Here is a 20,888-nt window from a genome sequence, read left to right on the forward strand (position 1 = left end):
TTAAATCTTCGTAAAGAAACGATAAAGACTCTTATTCGATTCTAAGCCTACTAACTTATCATTTATCCCGAGAGATATCTCCTCTTTAACATGCAGGACGGGATGCGATCCACGAGCCGTACAATTAAACTAATATTATTATCGCTCGAGTTTCAATTAATCCGGGGGAAAGGATCCTTCGGCGCACCCACGCAGGTCATCGAGCTCCGCGTTTCAGGTCGATGTTACCTAGGCGTCCTGCGGCCATTCCTGGAATACGGGTCACGTTATTCGGGTCAACGAGGAACGTCCTTCGTTCCTCGATTCCCTTTATGCACTTCCATGGTGTCCATGGTTATTTCTGTACACGAGGTTGGCTGCAATTGCACACGCCTTTCGTTCACGACGACGACGACGACGACGACGACGACGCAAGTAACAGCCACTATTTCGTCGGCCTCCCCCCAACCCCTGCTCCACCAGCTTGCTTTTATTTTTAAAGACGTTCACGGACGTCACACGGGGACGTCTTGATTTGATGATCCGTAATGAAAAGCATCGTTCGAGAGACTCCATCGTTGTACGTGCATCACGTGTCATCGAGGGTCTCTAACGGGATTGTCGGGGATCGATCGGGGATGGATCGTTGAGAATTTCTTTTGTTGGGAGACGTGTTTGAGAATTATTGTCCGTGATTAATCGTGTACAGAAATAATTTTTATCAAATCATCATCGAAATAATTTTGAACACAATTAACGTTGGATCGAAGATACATTGTTTATAGACAATTTAGGTAAGTTTATCTTTGGTTAAAATAATGCAGTAAACTGTTACATTGGAATAATAATAATAATAATAATAATAATGCAACTATTATTCAAAGAGAAATAGTTCAAATTAGTATCAATAATATTAATCGTTTCTATTCTTTGAAATATTTAATTAAATAAAGAAATACGTCGAGAAATACGTGACAATTAAATAAAATATCTACTTTTTTTTTTAGATATACGAGATAAACTGTATATCTAATAAATCTTGTTTTCCGAAATTATCTCTCTCATATCTACTTCACATCGTTTCAAAACATCGTTCCTCAAAATTGCTCTTTAAATCAGAGGAGACACGGATTGGCAACGATGTGAAATCGAGGTTACGCGAATAAAATTGCATCAACGATAGCCCCACAGCTTGAGGAGCATGTGTATTCGTTCCATCAGGTGGAACATCCACCGTATCCTGGAAATAGAGTTTATGTTTCGCGTCATTTCCATTTTTATTCGATTCGAGTTGAACTGGGAGGAAATCGTTGACGAACAATTTAAGATTTGTTCAAGATCGACGGGGCGAGCGATGAAAATATAAGCGTCGCTGAATGAAAACGGTGAAACGACACGTGGATCAGTGTGGGGTTTCGAGATTTATAACGCTGAGCCAACGCCAAGAGATACGAATTGGAACAATGACAATGGCGAACAAGAGAATATTCTTGTCGATGAATTACGCGTGACAGATCTTAAATAAAAGTTGAAAGTCGAGAGATTTTGTTGTTGCGCCATAATTCGCAATTTATATGTGTAATTATCTCACGCCTTTCTCACGTTGTCGAGAATCAAATATTGTTTTAAAATCGACCGTGATGAGATCTTTCGTTTTCTCTTAGATCAATGCCATCTTAGGAAATTTTCATTTCTTCTGCAGTTTTAATTTGATGGATAAATGTTATTTATTTAATTCTAGTCCTATTGAGAATTATCGTCGAAAAGAGAATTTTTTGAGAAATCGTAATCAGGATTTATGATAACATTTAGAATAAATAATAGTTAAGTTTGAAAAAAAAATAGAATAAAATTTCTTCTATTCTAACTATTCTAATTTTTGATCTATAAATTTGAAGATATTTCAAATTCTAGGATTATAATTTAATTTCAAGTTTGGAATAACGAAAAAATATATCGAGGAAAGGTTTTTAATTATTTTATACATTTTAAATATTATTAATTGAAATAAAGTAAAAGTAATTAATAAAATGTACGATAAATTACTAAAAATATTAATTATTTCGATAACGAAGCAAATTTTCGAGTAAAATTATTTCACTGCTTTATATTTAATATTATATACGCAGTGTCTAAAATTTTTGTCTTTTTGTTTTAATGATCACACGTGCGTGTAATAGTCGCATTAACGTTGATTAATGAAAATTTATCGAGTATCATCGAATATTATAACAAAATATGAACGACACACATTTATTAGACGCAAAAGCTGTATATCAATGCGAAATTTCATAATAAAGTGAAATTTTACCGTGAATTTTACACAAATAGACGTTATATTTTCGCCAAGTATAGCGAGAATTATTTCCCTCAGTTTATGTAAAAGTTATTATGGATATCAATGTTTATTTTTTTTTTCACAAAAAAAAAAAAGATACTCTCGTTTCGATGTTGAAACGAAGTTGACGCGTGATTTTTATTTTTCATTTCCGTAAAATTCCTGCGAGTTGCGAATATTTGTTTTTTGTAATCAGCGTCCAATTATATTATTCGCGAAATTTTTTCTAAAAAAAAAAAAAAACGAAATCGCATTTAAAAATCTTCGAGTTTCAAATTCGCATAAAATTTTTTACTTTATTTTATTTTGAATTTCTTGGAAATTTCGATTTTGAAGAATTCGCAATAATTTAATCAAATAAAATTGAATTTAACAACTTCTCGTTTTATTCAAACTAAATGCAAACCGTGTTAGAAATAAAATATCGCTGCAAATATAGCCACAAGATAAGCTTTATGGAACCAAGATTCACCAGCGATACGTTTTAATTTTTCAAGTCTTTCCACCTTGCGAATTAATTGAAAAAATCTTTGCTAGCGTTGTCACGTTATTATGTAGTGTTATCACGCGTTACAAGCGTTACGAGCGAGGTAACAAGCTGCGATCTAATGCCATGGAGGGCTTGGTAATTACACTGTTAACCAGAAGACGTAGCTTATCTTGAATATTTTACGATGGCGCACGTCTATTGACCTTAACTAAGTACCTTCGTCCATACCACAAAGGGATACGCAATCTTTCTCTTTGTCCCTCTATATTTTTCTCACGAAAGAAAACGACTTAGAAAAATCGTTGAAACGACTTGTCTCAACGACTTTTTTTATTAAATTAATGAAAGATACCAAGTTGAGGTCAATAATTAAAGATTAACAGTTTACGTGTTTCGAGGATAAAGATGGTCGTGGACAAGAGATATATTATATTGTATTTATATTTCAATTAAAAATGATTATTAAACTAAAAAATGATTATAACTATGCAATCTAATTTATGACCTCGATATATCCCATCGATTATGACACGAAGAGGTCTCGTATTATTTTTCAGCAACTACAATCAGCTTGTCGAAGGTCATAATTTCCATCTCTTTACAGCGAAAGTTTTACGAGATAACATGCATCAAGGTTTAACGGGATATCCGGTAGTCGTTGAAAGATTTAGATTACCTTGCTTATGATGTGCGATATAGCATAATATAAATACACTGATTCGTTTTAATCCGACGCAGTTTTTGTAATTTTTTTTTTTTTTTAAATTACACGCAATGAGAAATTCTATGATTATTATCGCTTAACGAGATATTGGATTTTCAGAATTTGAAATGGAAGAAATTTGAGGATGTATTTTGCACGAATTATTCCAAATTTCTTTCATAAGTTGTTATTACAGTTATCTAATCGTAAAAATATTCTCGTCCCATCGGTCCGTTTTAATTTCCTTGGTCTCTGAGATTCTTAATCTTTCTTCCCAAGTTAAATATTCTGAAGATCCCGGTTTTAAATCTTTGGGCGATAAAAAGATTCGGGAGACAGAATCATTCATAGAAACTTTTGGAACAGAAAAACTTTAATCGGATTATCAGACTTCGAATCTTGAATCTTGTTATTTGCTGGACATCTGGTACTAGGAATTGAATTATTCAGATTACGAATTCTTCCCTTCCCAATTCAATATTTATCTTGTTGATAAACAGCAGATGTTATTTGCCAGTTTATATTTTCAGATTTTATATTAATTTAAAAATGTATCATAGTATAGTTAATATATTTTTAGATGAAAATGATAGAGTACAGGATATAACAAGTTACGGCACTTAAGAAAATTCAATTTTAACCGGATTCTCACGGTGTAATATCTGCCATGGAAAAATATCTTTCCTAGAAGGTTCATAAATCTAAAATGCTTGCATGTAAAGCAGCTTATCTTTTTCAGTTGCTTTAATGAGTTTTGGTTTTTTTTGAACGAAACAGTTCCCCGTATTATTTGATTTAAGAATTCGAAAATATTAATTAGTAAAAAAAAAATTGTTACGAATTTAATTAGAGACTTTATATAATATTTAATATAAATATACATTGAATGATCCTAGATTTTCTTTTATAAAAAAAAAAATATTGTGACTATTTTATAAAAATAAAAAAAATAAAATAACAATGTACCGTATTTTCGTTTATATCCAGACAAGAATTGACGTCAAACGAAGACTAATTGGATTTATCTCGTAAGAAATTTTTAAGGAAATTAGTCCACTGCTATCAGATACAATTATTATTTTTTTATATAATCCCTCTTTATATCTTCCTCATTTCTATTCGTAAAATATTTTACTGTTACTTTGTGAAAAATCCCAGAACCTTGGGATCCTTCACCTCCACCAATATCTAGATATCGAAATTTCCTCTAAACAGCTTTACCTAATTCCTTACAGCACAATCCATCGTACAATAACTAACTATCGCGCAAATGTACAATATTAAATTTCACCTGGCAGAGTTACCCAAACTTCCCAAACAACTTGAAACTATATCTCGCGTTAAGATCCACAGAAATCAGCTACACGTAATGCCTCAACATCTCACCCTACCCATGCTCATTACTGTACACCGTTAAATTCGCCCTCCTTCCAGATTTCGAATTAACCATTTAATTGTTTCCACGCATCGATACATCCACAAATGAATTGATATCGTGGCACGATATAACCGTTTCGCGGTTAAAAATATACATTCCATAGATTGTTCTGTAATCTAAGCGGTTGTAATTCACAGTTACACGGAATTCACCGAGTCTATTTTGCAGAAATGAAGTATGTATATCATATACGAGATATACGTCGCGTCCAGATTGCGCAGTAATGTTTCCCCGTGGTTTCCCAGAATGTTCTGACCGAGACAGATGTTGATGGTAATACTACGTATTCGTGTATGAATTTCTCATAGCTACTCTCTCCGGCTGACTTTCCGGGTAGTACAGGTACTCTTAACTATGCCCCAATTCGTTTCAATTTAATTTGCCGGATATTCTGTATGTTATTATTTTGAAAAGACAGGTTCAAGTTTAGTAATATGATATATCAATTCTTTCTTTGTCGTTTTTTAATCTTAGAGAATCTCAAAAGTATGATATGTATTATACGATGGTATCCACGATTAAAATTATTCGTATGAATAAAAGCATTTAAATTACGCAGTTAAATTCGTGGAATTGGTTTAATTTTCTCGAATTTTAGTCCTTTATCGTACAGATTATACGGTGTGATGGATGACCCGGGATCATCGTCAATCAGTTGGTGATTTATGATATAGGATCCTCTAATTAACGAAACCTCGATAGCATGCATCTACTATGAGGGGACATAAATGTATTGGAATCGTTGATTTCGCATAATATATTATATAATACTTATTAATATATGGAAATTGTTATTGAGTTAGCAACGATAAGATTTTAAACGTGTAATCCTCATTTAATACTCTTATAATCTGATGTAATATTGTGACACATTTGCCAATCAATTGTACATACAAATGTGTTGTATGTATGTATTTATATAACTGTGTCTCTTATTTTATCGAAAATAACGAAAAAATTTTTCATGTTCCGTTAATTAACGAAACCTTAATTGCAATTCATATATTCGGAATCTCTCATATTAGGTAGATAAATAGGAGAAAATATATGGGATAAAATTTGAAATTAGAGGATTAAAAATAGATTTTTTTCTTCAAATGGAAAATGTTTCAAGATTCTAACTATTTTCTTTCTTCCATCGCAAAGGATGAATTTTTTTTTTAATTTTCTGCTTTTTTTTCTTCTAATTTTCTCTTGTACACGAATTACAATTTCAAAATTATATTTAATCGAAGTTATACAGGATCATAAGTATAACAAATCTCATTTAGCAACGTAAAATTCGAAATGTTACGTTATATCAATAGTTTCGATGATTTCTGCGCAAAGTTGCTTTTATTAATTCGAATTATTTACACGAGCATCGAAATTAAAATGGATAATTTAAATTTTATCGTGCTTTCCGAAATTTGGCCAACGACAGACTGAAATTTTAGACTATCTCCCTCTCTTTTGTGCTTCTCTACCGAGGGTATTCTAAATTCATGACGCCAGGTCGAGAAAATTGCTTTTCTTTGCATTTTCATTTTTTCACCGTCGTTACGAAATCCTTCTTCCAAGATTTACATTTCTAATAAGCGAGAAAACCTTTGGTCAGATTCCCCCATCGAAATACAATGTTATGAAACGAATGATTGTAAAGTTATTGCAATGATTACTTATATCGAAAGAAAATAGACGCGATCGAATAAAAATTCTCACGAATATTAGAAATAAATTTCCACGAAATATTGTGAAGTTTAATATTAAAATTAAGGTTAAGAAAAAAATCAAAAGAGAATAAAATTTCAAAAGCATACACACGTCACACAAATTTCTTAGAAAAGAACTTTCATCTTACTCCTTGTCTAAACTTTAGTAGAAATTTTCAGCTTCAATCTTTGCTTCAAATAACCGCAAAAACTTTGACTTTACAAGTTCTGTGAAGCAACCATGGGAAAATCTCATTTAACAATTCATCCAGCAACCTTAAGATAGAAATTCTGCTTTACGACTTTTTCCAAGTTCTCTAGAGAAACTGCTAAATACGAGTTAAATCTCCAACATCGAGTCTTATTTTAATAAAACAAATAAGTTTTCAATACTCCAATTAAAATTGGATACGTTTTACTTCAAATGGCACAATAAATAATATAGTAAATAAATTTGTTCGAAAAATTAAAGATTTTTACAAACAATATTGATTTTAAAAACTTATATTCCTCGATAAATATAGGCAAAAAATAAAAGTAAACATTTTATTTGAATTTGCTAAAGTTCAAAGTAGATATATTTTCGATCCATCTCCAAAAATTCTCAAAAAGATCACAAGCTATCAAAAAATGATTTCAAATCATATTTGCTCGAAATATCAAAGAAATCACCTACTCACTTATCTATAAATACGAAACGTTAACTGTTTCTCTTGATACCTTTATCGATTATCTGTTTCATCCATAATCTCCCTTTCCCAAATGTCAAACGCAACCAATCGATTCCAGAATCCTTTATATCCTATCTTCAAAATCTTTAAAAACATCACAAATTTTCATAACAAATTCCAAATGTATCCTTTAAACACAATTTTCAATTTTTTTTAGAGATAAAACTGTTTTTGTCAATTATTTATTATAAAAACATTTTCTTTTGTTCATGCAAAGAAGATATAATACGTCAAAATTTAAAACCCATTTCATAAAATATATTTAACTCTTTTTTTTACGTCTTTAAATATTGAGTTTAAATGGGTTGACATAACGATTATTTTAACAGAGAAATCATTTGATTATTCGTCCACGAAGCGTCAACCCTTTCCCCTAATACCCTTATCGACTGTCCACTTCATCTATAATCTTCGTCCCCCCAAATCTCAAACGCAAACAATCGTATCGAATAGAGAATGGGTCCCTTGCACCCTTCGTGGCCATCCTAGCAGCGATTAAATTTGCTTCTCCTATCCGGTGGAACGGATCGAAACAGTGGTGAATTATTGAGCGGATCAAACCACGATTATATCGAATTCACGCGTAACTTTGTCGCATCCTGTCTCGCGGTTAATTAATCAATTTCAACCGGTAGTGAATAGATCTCGTTTTAATTAATATTCGTCAATTCAAAGGAAATCAAATCATGGAATCTTGACTTTTATTTTCCCCTTTTTCCTCTAACGGATTCTTTCCATTGTTAGAACTTAATTTTGCAATTATGCATTCTTTTTAAAACTTTTAATATTTAATTTAAATATCAAAATTCTTTTCAAATTTTCAATTCGATGAAAAGATTATATTGTGATTTATATGTATCTCATTTACAGAGAAATTTTTTTTATCTCAAAGAGATAATAGAAAATTATATTTTAAGGATCATAAAGAGATTAGGTTGAATACGAAACTAGATGATATAGATTTTTTGAAAAACGATTTTATCTCGAATCGAGTGTAGAATTGTGAAGTGAAGTAAAAATTATTGAGTAACCTCAGTTCTGTAATTTTTGTATTGTTGGTGAAGAATAAAATTGCGATATGATTTATCTTCGAGAAGGAACGTGGAGAGAAAATATTGGAAATTTTAAAGCTTTCGAATTAAAGTGGAAATTCAAGTGTATTTGAGTATTCCAATAATTGAAGTACTTGAAATATTTTAACATCTATCTTTTCTACATTACAGTATTTTAGTATCAACTTAAATTATTTTTTATTATTTATTTAAAAATAAGAATAAAAATTTTTTAAAATCTTAATATCTCGAAACAGTCTTAGTTAATCCGAGCGTAGAAAATGAACATAGAAAAGAAGATCTCTAAAATTTGAATCACGTTTTTTTCTCATTTGAATTTTATTTTCATTTCAATCTGTGTGATAATATAGAATTCTCTAATATAGAATTTCTTATTTGCAATAAAAATAATAAATAGTTTTTTCAAGTAATGAATTTTTAAAAAAATTATTGTGTTTAAAAAAATTATTAACTTAAAAATAAATTATCCTATCTTCAATATATCTTTATTATTATTAAATTTTTAATTTTAAAACTATCTCTTTATTTAAATTGTCAATAAGATTCCAAATCTATTATAATTTCAGCCAATTTCTTAATTTTTATATTTAAATATTCAAGCCATCGATTCGTTAATAAAAGTAAAAAAATATTTCTTATTGCTAATCTTTTTTTTTATTCTCATTTTCCCATATCGAAATGTTACAATCAGTTCTCCCTTTGTTATACTAGTCCCTTTTCAACAAGTATAAATACCAGAATACGACAGATCCTATTAAAGATCCGTAAAAATCCGTAATTAATCTGACAGAAAGAACAGAAACTTCCTCCGAGTTTCACTAAAGTATCATTATTCAATCCTTTTACGTTCGAAATTACATAATACATTGAAAATAATCTCTTTGTAATTCTATAAAATATGACATTTCTTGAAGAAAATTGAAAATTCTAAATTGGAAATTAATAATAAAATTTTTATATAATCTTACATGTAAAGTAAAAAGATATCAAAGGTTTTTAAAGATATATTATTTATATTCGTCCTATCTCATCCTACATTTGATATTTTGAAAATTTAATAGCTATCTTGACGTTAAATTTAATAATAGATTTTTCGAATAGTGAAGATATTATCATAACATTGATTTTTTTTATAAAATTACAATTTTTTAATAGCAATGAAAAATTTTTAAAGGATTATATTATAATCTGTCCTTTGTAAGAATTTATTTTTAATTTATCTCAATGAACTTAATCTAGGATAAAATTATGAAAGAGAATTCGAAATAATCTTTTCGAAAGAATTCTTTCATTCGTAATAATTATACATTGATTCTCAATTAATAGTATTTAAGAAATGTTATCTTAATTAAATTAAATATTAAATCAATACTTTTCTATTATTTGCAAAATTTTTAGCTAGAAAGTCTTTTAACAATTAATATTTAACAAAAATTTGTTCAATTAAATTTATTGAAATTGTAAAGTATGACATATCTTAATCGATAGAGGAGTTTTTTGAAGGATTATCTACAAAGATATCTATATTTCATTACATAAATGATATAAATGAAAAAAGTCATTCAAAACTTCGCATACGAGAAAAAAACGAACTCGTGAAATGCGATATCGACAACCTTCAAATCGTAGGTTCGTACACGGATAGATAAAATTGGAATTCGTGCTACACAGATTCCTGCTACTTGTTAGAGACATGATCAAATCGAAATTGAAGAGTAGATGATTGCAAAGATTTGATTTAAACTATTACAGATTAGGTGTAAGCTGATACAAGCCAATCTAAATTCATAGAATACGTTCCAAATAACTACTATCCTGAAGGTCGACGTAAACAATTATGCCCACGAAAGGCTCGATATCGACAATCCTGAATTGATGAAGTACCGTAGAAGTTTTTATAGATCAATAAATTCTTATACATACATATTTAAACGTTTGAAATTCAATGTCAGACTATCATGGATTTTGAATGTTTGATAGGTCTGTCATAAATTTTTAGGTTAGGTTTAAATTAGATTTGAATTAGATTATATTATCAAAGTATATTTTGAAATACATTCTTGATATTTGAGAATAGTTTAATTTTGAAAGCAGAACACTTTGAATTCTTAGAATATGGACCGTTAAAGGCATGTTAGAATATGATATTGATCATTCTGGATCTTAAAGAATTTAGTAAATTATACTATAGATCTATTGAAACACGTTAGCATCTTGAGAATTTTGAATTCGAATATACGATATATATATAGATTGATTGAAATGCAGTATATATATTTATAGATTCCACACAGTTAATTTCGAATCGATAAGATAAAATATTATCATTCGAAGGATAATATTATCGAATAATTTATCTTTTAGAACTTTCTGTATCTCAGTCCAAATCTCAAAGAACATCTAATCTTGACATGCAACTAGCCTTTACTTTTAATCTTATAATGAATTTATAAAATTTATTCGAATTTTGAAATAGATTGGATTATTTTTTTTTTACTTTCTTTTAACTTTCGATTTTGATTTTTAAATAAATAATTTTTCTACAACTAATATATTATTTGTATAATAAATTAAAAAAAATTAAAGATTAAAAAAAATTATCTGTAAAATTTGACAAAAATTTTAAAAATTTATGAAAAAATTAAATAATATATTTTAAGTAACTTTATTTAAACATTTTGACATTCTTTCATTTAAAATTTATTGTACAAATAAATATTGTTATTGTGAAAAAATAATATATATTCTGATGTATCACAAGCAATAAGATATTTAAATAAAGTTCTTTTATAAAGTAACATATTCAAAGATATCAATGATTTAAATATTAATATTTACGAATAACCATATTATATTTATGGTTTTGACAAAGCAATAATGATTAGATATAAAGCTAATAATCATGATTTATATTTCCTCATCTTCAAGTAAACATGTTAATGATTTTTATTTGAAAATCCTATCTGTACACTTTATAATGAATTTTTCAATGTCTGAAGAATGATTTTGCGTTCGCGAAACGATCTTATTTAATAAATTTGATGTCAAACGAATGATAAAATGTAATTATTGAATTTCTGTTATCGTATCTAAATTTCTATTTATTTGTGGTCATGCTATCACTTCCATTCGAGGATTCGCAGATAAATAAAAATAAATATTTAATGAAGTCAATATTAACGATATATTTAACATATGCAACGTTATTTTGAAAATATTGAATACTATATTCGCGAAACGAAGAATTTATACTTTAATGAAAAATCTTAACCTTTCCTAACCTAAAAATTAACCTAAAAATCTATATTCATTTTGATTAATATATATAATTCAATCGATAACGCTATACGTTCTTCTAATTAACTCTTAACTCACTATCTACTTCGTGAATAATAGTTGAAATTATCTTTATACATGTAACTTTCTTTATCAAGTTAAAACCAGGATTTTGTCTCGGTTAATTTAATCTTTATGTGATCGATATTGCATGGGCAAAGTAAAATTTTAATAGATATTATAATAATAAATGAAAATTATACATGAAAAGGATTGAATGTACTAAAAATAAAATTTTATTAATTTTGTCAAAATTTTATTAAAACTAAAATTTAATCTAAAATTTAAACACAAATTTTTCAAATATTTCAAAGATAAATTCTTTTTTGAAAATCATGTTTCAAATTTGAAATGAATTGATTAATATGTGTATCATAGACTTTCTGTGAGAATTGCTCATGATAGTCATATGTATCATCGTTTAAAATATGTTCTATTTTTGCGATATTTTTGTTCGATGTAATACACATGCAAATCGATATTTCACTTTCGTCTGACAATGAATATATTCGTAAAATATTGAGGTTTGAAGATTGAATTAGGTAATTTATTCGTGACAAGCCGATAGTTATTTTTATGCTGCGTAAATCGCACGATTCAATGATGAAAAGAAAAAAAGCTTTTTTATTGTACATTTATATATATAACAAGAAAAATATTATATCTTCTTTTTTTGCCGAGTAATCAGAATAAAAGTAGTATTGACGAATAAATTTAACTTCTTTGAAGTAAAAAAAAGCACATTTTTAAATTACCAATTATATTTTCAGCACAAAGAAAATTTTTTTACTAACGAATCAAGCATTTCGATATTCAAATATTTCGATTATTTCGAAAAATAAAATATTCTATTTAATATATTTAGTACGTACCTTTATGAATATTTTTTCTATTTCGAATCCATATTTTTTGCCACCATCCTTAACCTTCAAATCTGCTGAATCATCCTGATCTATCACATTATACTTATTCACATTATACTTATAGTTATCATATTATATTATCACTATACTTATTAAATATAACACAATATTTATTAATATATAACATATAAAATATGTTTTTAACGTTATATCACTTTTAATCTTTCACGAAATCTCACAAAATGATTTCCTGCCGTCAAACGTACTAAGACTGAACTTGAAACGCTACGTATTGTTGAATTTTAAATCTACCAATCAGATTTCTGTGTCAATTTCTAGAACTTTCAATAACCAATCCAATACATTTAACATTTTATGTATAATTTTATTAAAAATTTAGAAAAATAATATAGATAAATAAAAAATATTGTGTGATTAAAATCTTATTAAATGTGTAAAAAATATAATTGATATATAAATTAATTTTTATTTACTAACTTATTGTAAAAACTAAAAGACTAGTTTCAGGAAAAAATACAAATCTAATTGGTTAGTTCTAAAATAAGAACGCCTATTGGTTGAAATTTTCATATTACAAATAAGATTGTTACGTAATAAAGTGACAGTAAAATATTATCTGTGCTATTCTAAATATTAATTTTTCATTTTTATTGTGAAAATTGTGTTTTGAAAGTGCCTGGATCATTAAAATCACGAAGTGTATAATTCTAAAAATTAATCTTGTAAAAAATGAAGAAGAAAACAAATGAATATTAATTGAAATTTAAAAAAATTCATTAATAACCATCTAAATGATACAATTAAAATTCGTTCGTCCAATTAAATTATATATGTCATATAATTGAAAAATGACTTGAAAATTAATAAAACTGTATTTAAACGTTACACGATTTTACAAGTTTAATCTAATTACACGCAGTCGGAATAATCAAGGTAAGTGATATTTTAATTTTACAAAAAGTTTAAATAATATGATTATATCCTGATTTCTCTTATTTTTAACATATAAATACTTGTGAAAAACCATACTAAACATCGTTTAATTAGCAACAGTTTGTATGCTACAATTTATTTATTTAATAGCTTCAACGAGTATATTTCGCGTAATGATATTTCATTTCAACAAACATTTCACGTATATGTTTTAAACTTGTTGAAAATACAATTAACATCCATGAAAAATGATATATAATTGCAATAAAGAAAAAAATACATCTTATAATTTACGGTATAAAAATGTATGTGAATATTATTTTAGGTTAACTTTTCTAATCACCTGCTTATTCAAATAAATTAAATTGTAATTTGAAAATAACATTTATAACAATTATTTTTTTCTTGTATTTCAAAATATTTTTTCAAATATCATTTATTTCGTTTATTACATATATTTTAAACAAATATAATAGGCAAATATGAGGTAATTATTTTTCTCTAACCTATATATTCATTTTCAAAGAATTTAAGAGTTTAATCTAAGAATCTAAGAATTTAATTTAAGAATAAATCGAAAAAAAGAACTTATTCTTTTGATTTCCATTTGAAAATAATTCTCTTTCTAAAAATATTCACTAAATAAGGAAGAAAATATATGTGTATTTATCTACGAATCGTTCAATTTCGACTCGAGTCTCTCGATTATTATTTACTTCTCTCAATCGCTATTTTTCCTCGATCACGCGCATAATTTGTGATTATACGTTATGACAGAGTGAAGTAGTTGTCGAGTAATCGAATTTTTTTGCGAGGAATCAAATTAAAAGACTGTCCTTTTTCCGCGTCGTCCTTCACCACTACTTATTCAGATCCCGTTTCCTTTTTCTCGAGTCACCTTTTTCCTCGAATATCGCTTGTTTTCTTCGCTGGTAAATGCAATAGACGCGGCTTAAAGAAAAGATGAAAGAAAGGGAAGCTAGAAAGAAAAATCCATCGCTATTCTTGCGATTTGTTTTATCGTTATATAATCGACGTTCTTTCTTCCACTTTTTCGCTTCAGAATCGAATATTATGACATTTTTTTTCTTAACGAATCTCTCATGACATGGTAACAACGATCGATTTCCTTCTTTATCACCTCCTACGTTCTTTTGATATTTCGAATGACAAAATTCTACTATAAATTTTCTTTCAAAGAATTATATGCGTTGTAAATAAAGGAATATAAGTCATAGTGATGAATCCGTTAATTAGAGAGGAAAATACAAAATAGCTGAATCAATGCAGAAAATATTTATTGTTTCTTGTGATCATAATGAATCTTTTTATAATTTCAATGTGTAATTGTAGAATTGATTTGTTAATTATTCGCAATTTATATATTACGTGTTTTCTGCAAATTTGTGATTTTTCAATCTAATAATAAATTTCGTAACAGTTCTAGGATTAATGTTTAAATTCTTTTTAATTTGATATTTAAAATAGATTAAATTTGTATTCAATTTATTTTTACATTATAATAAACTAAATTTTTAATCATTTGACTTTAATTTTGGAATTAATATTTTAATAAAGATTTAAATTTAAAAAGATATTATACAGAATGAATAGGAAATTAGATTGGATTGCATTCATTTTTAAAAATATGAAAGAATTATTATTAATATGATTTTGATAATTTTATAATAAAAATATTTTTATTTCTTAAAATAAGATTAAAATTAAGATTTAAAAATTCTAAGATTATTAAATTCTATTGTTAGATAAGAAACATTAAAACGATATGCTACACGCAATAGAGAATGATATAGTACTAATTCTATATCAGTGAAATCTAGATTAATGACAGAGATTGTCGTTTATTACATCTACGGATGATATAATTAAATCGCATGTCTCCTTTTTTAACTCTACAATGATTCTTATAACTACTTGAATTGAAGGAAAATAGGAAAGATCGGAATAATGAGTGATTTTAATTAAAAATATGATTGTATTAAGCAAAGAAAGTTTTTCTCTCGTAAAACATCTCCGAATATTTCGTTCAATAATTTATATAATTTATAAAATAATTTTTAAAAATTATTTTATTTTTCATTTAATTTTTCATAAATCGAAGTTTGAGAATTATTAAATTAATTGCACGATTACTTATCTATTAATATTTAATCAATACGATAATAATTATGTTTCGAACCATATTATTCATTATTCACCAAATTTTTTATTTATTCTACTGATTCATTTAACCAATAATAATTATATTTTGTAAATAATTATGTGGAAGATATTTTAAAATCAAAAACTTATATTATTTTAAATATATATACGCATATATAATAAAAAAAAACATTCTTTGCAATTAATTTAATTTTATTCTCATAAATTCATCGAATAAAAATCCAAATAAAAATCTTCGATGAAAATATAATAATATATTTCTCATTACGATAAACTTTATCTTCCTTTTTCGCTATTCATCGTTCAAACATCAAAGAAAATAAAAAAAAAAAAGAAAAAAAAAAGAAAAAAATGAAAGAAAAGGATGAAAGGGAGAAAAATCTATGCGAGAGAAACGAAGATCGTTACGGTCCATTAACGCCGGCAAGAAGTTCAGTGATTCATCGCAAATGGGATTTTAGCTGGCATTTTCAGCGTAAATATCGCGTCAGAGGGAGTTTGGCTCGTGATCAATTATTCACAATCGTGCGCTAGATCGGATCGCGAATAGATCGTCCTCGAGGATCGACGAGTATTTTAATTACCCCAATTGCGTTAAACGGCGACGATCCTCCCGTCGATTCATCGACGGTTACGTGACTTTTCGCGATTCGAATGGTCGGCCGAATTTATAATTAGCATCGAACATTCTCAGGCACGTCTGGTTTCATTTACGGCCCGGCCTGAATGTACTCCAGATGAGCTGTTATGCTCACTCGCTACACAAACACCAATTCCGTTCGGGTAAACAACGAGAAACGTGATCATTTTTACTCAAGTATCGTGACACGAATTTCGGGCAATCCACGTGCTGCTACATCGCGGATATTACATTTCTGTGATTCTCGAAATTATGGCGCGAATTATGCGATTCAGGATCATTTCGAAAGGAAAGATCGTAAAATATGGGAAAAAATGGATTGTTGATGGATTCGTTTTATATCTCTTGGAATATATATATATATATATAATATATTTTTTATGATCTTATGTAGTTTGTATTTTGCTCGAAGATTTATCGATCCTAGTAAAGAGGGATGAATTTTCCAAGTGGATTTGACTTTGATCTTCTTATCCTTGCTTTAGTGGATTATTGATGGATTCATTGTGTAATGTTTGGAATTTTTTTTAAGATGTTACGTACACAATGATTTGCTTAAGAGAAGCAAGAGGAATTTAAAGTGGATCGTTATTATGATTATAGCAGATAATCTTTTAAAATCTTATTCTTGGAAACATAATTGATAATATCAAAAAAAGAATGATTTTAATCTTTGAGAATTATTTATCTTTGAAAATCAAATGCTCGATGAAAAAAAAAAGAAAAGAAAGATATTTCATATATCATGAGAATAGGATCGATAGTCAAGAAATATATTATCTTCAGCTTCAATGTTTCGGATAAGATAAAGGATTTGCGCGAATTATTCCGAATTATCAAATAATCATGACTATAATAGCGTTATTGATTTGTAATCAATTCTATCTGGAGAAAGTTTACGCAAACAATTCCATTTTCTTTCGCTTTATTTTCTAATCTGTTTTTCTAATTTGACTGTCCATTGGTTTTTCGAATAATTCTTCGTTATGGATTTAGTCATTGCACTCGATACTCGTTTCTTGCATCTCTATCTTTACAGGATCTATATTCAGGATATTCTCGAAAAGATAAATGAGAAGATAAATTACGATAATGGATTTTTAAGAAGCGAGAAATATGATTTGAAACCGTATAAAAAGAAATTTAATATCGAAATGACTTTCGAGAACAATTTTTTATGACGTCTTTTGCATTTAATTTGAAGTCTTTTTTTTTTATTTTTTTGAACAATCGTGTCGAGAATTTTGCATCATTTATATGTTCTGATAATTACTTCACATTTGTTCATTATTTGTAAAATTAAATTATAACAAATGGAGATTGATGATACGATATATTGGAACAATCATCCAGATGATAAAATAAAAAAAATCGCCCGTTTTCATTCTTTTTATATCCCGAGTAACGAAATGTCTATCCTTGAATGAAGCCACAAAAATCTGTCTAAAACATGTGAAATATACCATCTAACCTGCTTATGACACTTTTCAGAAGTGTCGTATCAGACTTCTTGAAATATTTCTATCTGGATCTGAAGTGAAACATGAAGTAATCCAAGAATGAAATATAGCATAAAATTTCTCTGTTAAGAAATTTCATCGAAATTTTCTTTTTTAATAAAATAATTTCATAAATACATTTAATGCTATGATATAGATTTAATAATTCTTTGATAAATATTACATACGTATAATATTTCATTATAATTCACTCTACATAAATTTTATTTTTTAATTGATATTTCAATTTATTTGTGAATCAATCTTAAAATAATGTAACAAATTAAGGTAATATTTGTAGGTCGATGTTTATTTCGATAACTCGGGTGCTTTCCATGATAATTATTTATCATAGAAAAAAAAAGTTTCTCTTAGACGCCTCCTACTCTTTGATGCTTTATACACACGCATAATTTGCATAGGCCGAGTTTATTTTGTATCCAGCTAGTATTTAGCGCACTAGCGAAGATGTGAACAGTTTCGATGTTTTAATTGAACGGTGAAAGCAAATTTCGTTTCGCGGTAAATATTTGCACATCGAAGACTATATTTTTATCAGAATAATATTAAGCGAAAATGTTATAGTGTTTATTTAAACTTTATCGTTTATTCAGGGGTGAAGATTCTTCAAACGTTATTTTTAGCAGAGATAACTTTTTTTCCCCTACACTTTCGTTCGAGATAAAACTCGTATTTTCTTCAAGTCCAAGGGGTTGAACTCTTGTGTTGCAAAAATAAAATTACTAATTATAAAATTTATCCCTTTTTATGAATATGTATCTAATTAAATAAGAAAAATTATACTTTAAAAAAATACTTTTCCTTCATAAATCCATTTATGTTTAAATTAATTTTCCGTCATGTAATGAAATAAATAACAATAAGCAGTATATTCAAAAATTTTTTTTGTATTTTTCTCGAATAATAATAAGATAGTAACATTATTTGAAAAAGAACAATAACATTCTACGAGCGTGATGTAGATAATAAAATTCATTTTGAGAATCAAAAATGACCACAATGGAAATTACACAACAATGATTTAAATCAGAAATATCACTTAAGTATAGACCAGAAATAGAATCTAGGTTTATAGTAGAGCAATACTCACTTTAAAGATAGAGCACGACTGTCACCCTTATCGTGACTTCAATGGCTTCTTTTTCCTTTCATCCATTCTGATCTAGTGAAAGACGTGTCACGTCGTGGAAATTTTAAATATCAAAAATTAAGGTTTATTCATCAATAATTCTATGTTATTTTTTTTATTAAATATTTATAACGATCGAATTAGCGATAAAAAGTTTTAATGAACGTGCGATCGTAGATGATATTACGTGGAAGTTCCATGCAAAAGTTTTCAATTTAGCGAGAGGAGGAAGGAATGCATAATTATCGATGATTATCCGATGGTATTGATTATAAGGTGATTGTTAAGTAATTAATTACGATGAAACACGAAAATAAAGTTGTAAAGATTTCAATACGAGATAATTAAGAAAATTTTCTATTTTTAATCGCATTTTCTGTTCTCATTTTTTAATTTTTAATTTAATCAATTCTCTAATAAATAATTTGGACTCTTGAAATTTAAATCAATGGTAAATACAACAAATAATAATGATTCATTCCGATTTCAAAATCTCTTGATGAGAGAAGATAAAATATTTTAGATAACTGATTATTCGATATGATATTTAAATACAATGTTTCTTCAAAATAATTACGAACAAAATAATAATTATCAAACCATGTTAAGAAATTAATCACAGATACAATTTTGATATAAATTATTTGATCAAAATTTTATCGTTCATCGTATTTCAGATCGAAAACGAAGAAATTTATCTTCTCACATCCACTCAAAAAATATATACAACACCCTACGTAGATGAGAAACATTTTACACAAAAAATCCTCGCACAAAAAAATCTTCGCTCGTTACGGATGGCGCGATTCTCAAGGCGAAATATCATCCCCCTTGAACAAAGTTCAAAGCGTGCCACCGCTGCAAATTAATGAACATGAAAATTTCACGTCTTTGTACATCCAATTCGGTGTCGTTTCTTCTCGAGAGGCGTTCAAAAGCGCGTGACTCGTTCGTAGGGCGAATACCTCGGCCAACTCTAATTAGCCTTGCTTTCCTCCCTCTCCTTCTTTCCATGGAGTTCACAGGATTAATTAATCGCGCGTCGATCGTATGAGTCACCGGTTCATTCTCGATACGTAACGGATCAAGAGAACGAGAATTCACCTCGAGCCTCCCGTCATGAATCGAGTCAAAGGCCACCACGTAATTACTGTGATAATAAACGGAGGAGATTATGAGCTAGCATAACGCCTCCGCTTTTCATTCATTCGAATATCTTTCATTTAACCCGGGTTCAACAACCAGACGGGTTGACGCCGAGGATTAAACATCCTCCCTCTTTACTCAGGAATACGATTCTCCTCTCTTTTTTAACAAATTTCTTCACGCGTAACGAATGATAAGGACTGGAAGGAATGGAAAAGTAATTTTATCGTGGAAATCCTTTTTGATCTAATCAATAACGCAGTGTACAGTCGATTGTAAAAATAAAAAATCTTGTTCTAATAATTCTAATAGAAGTTTGCGTACGAAGTGTAGGCAATAATGGATTTTTCTTTTTTAAGTTAAGTATTTATTCGCAAAGTTTGGCTAAATAGATTCTTTCTTTTTTCAAGTTTTTGATAATTTATCGGTTAAATATATACCTTCGTGATTGATTATATACGTAGTTGATAAATTTTAAATACACCCACAAAATAATATTGCAGTTTATTCTTCCATTGTTTCGTTTTGATTCGAACTTTTGTCTCAAAGTTTCATTCAGTCTTCGATAAAGCGACTCCTATTTTCCTCGTGGAAATTATATCTCTTTCGCTTTAATATCTCTCGTGGAGTGACTATAATTAGACAGAATAAAGAAAAGACGAAGGTACCGGTG

General features: G+C 28.1%; 1 protein-coding gene and 2 long non-coding RNA genes across 3 annotated transcripts in view; 2 read left to right on the forward strand and 1 right to left on the reverse strand.

Moving 5' to 3' along the window:
- The window catches only part of LOC107996605 (uncharacterized), a 90,357-nt gene that overhangs the window by 59,482 nt on the left and 9,987 nt on the right, over window positions 1-20,888 (reverse strand). The window lies entirely within an intron of this gene.
- On the forward strand, window positions 246-3,291 carry LOC133666066 (uncharacterized). The gene is made up of 2 exons (XR_009829621.1): window positions 246-773; window positions 987-3,291. It is a non-coding gene; the product is annotated as an uncharacterized LOC133666066 (long non-coding RNA).
- Window positions 13,317-20,888, forward strand: part of LOC133666067 (uncharacterized) — a 42,517-nt gene continuing 34,945 nt past the window's right edge. The window contains exon 1 of the long non-coding RNA XR_009829622.1: window positions 13,317-13,596. This is a non-coding gene — a long non-coding RNA (uncharacterized LOC133666067). The remainder of the gene's footprint in view (window positions 13,597-20,888) is intronic.

The sequence above is a fragment of the Apis cerana genome, linkage group LG5, assembly GCF_029169275.1.
Source record: "Apis cerana isolate GH-2021 linkage group LG5, AcerK_1.0, whole genome shotgun sequence".
NCBI lineage: Eukaryota > Metazoa > Arthropoda > Insecta > Hymenoptera > Apidae > Apis > Apis cerana.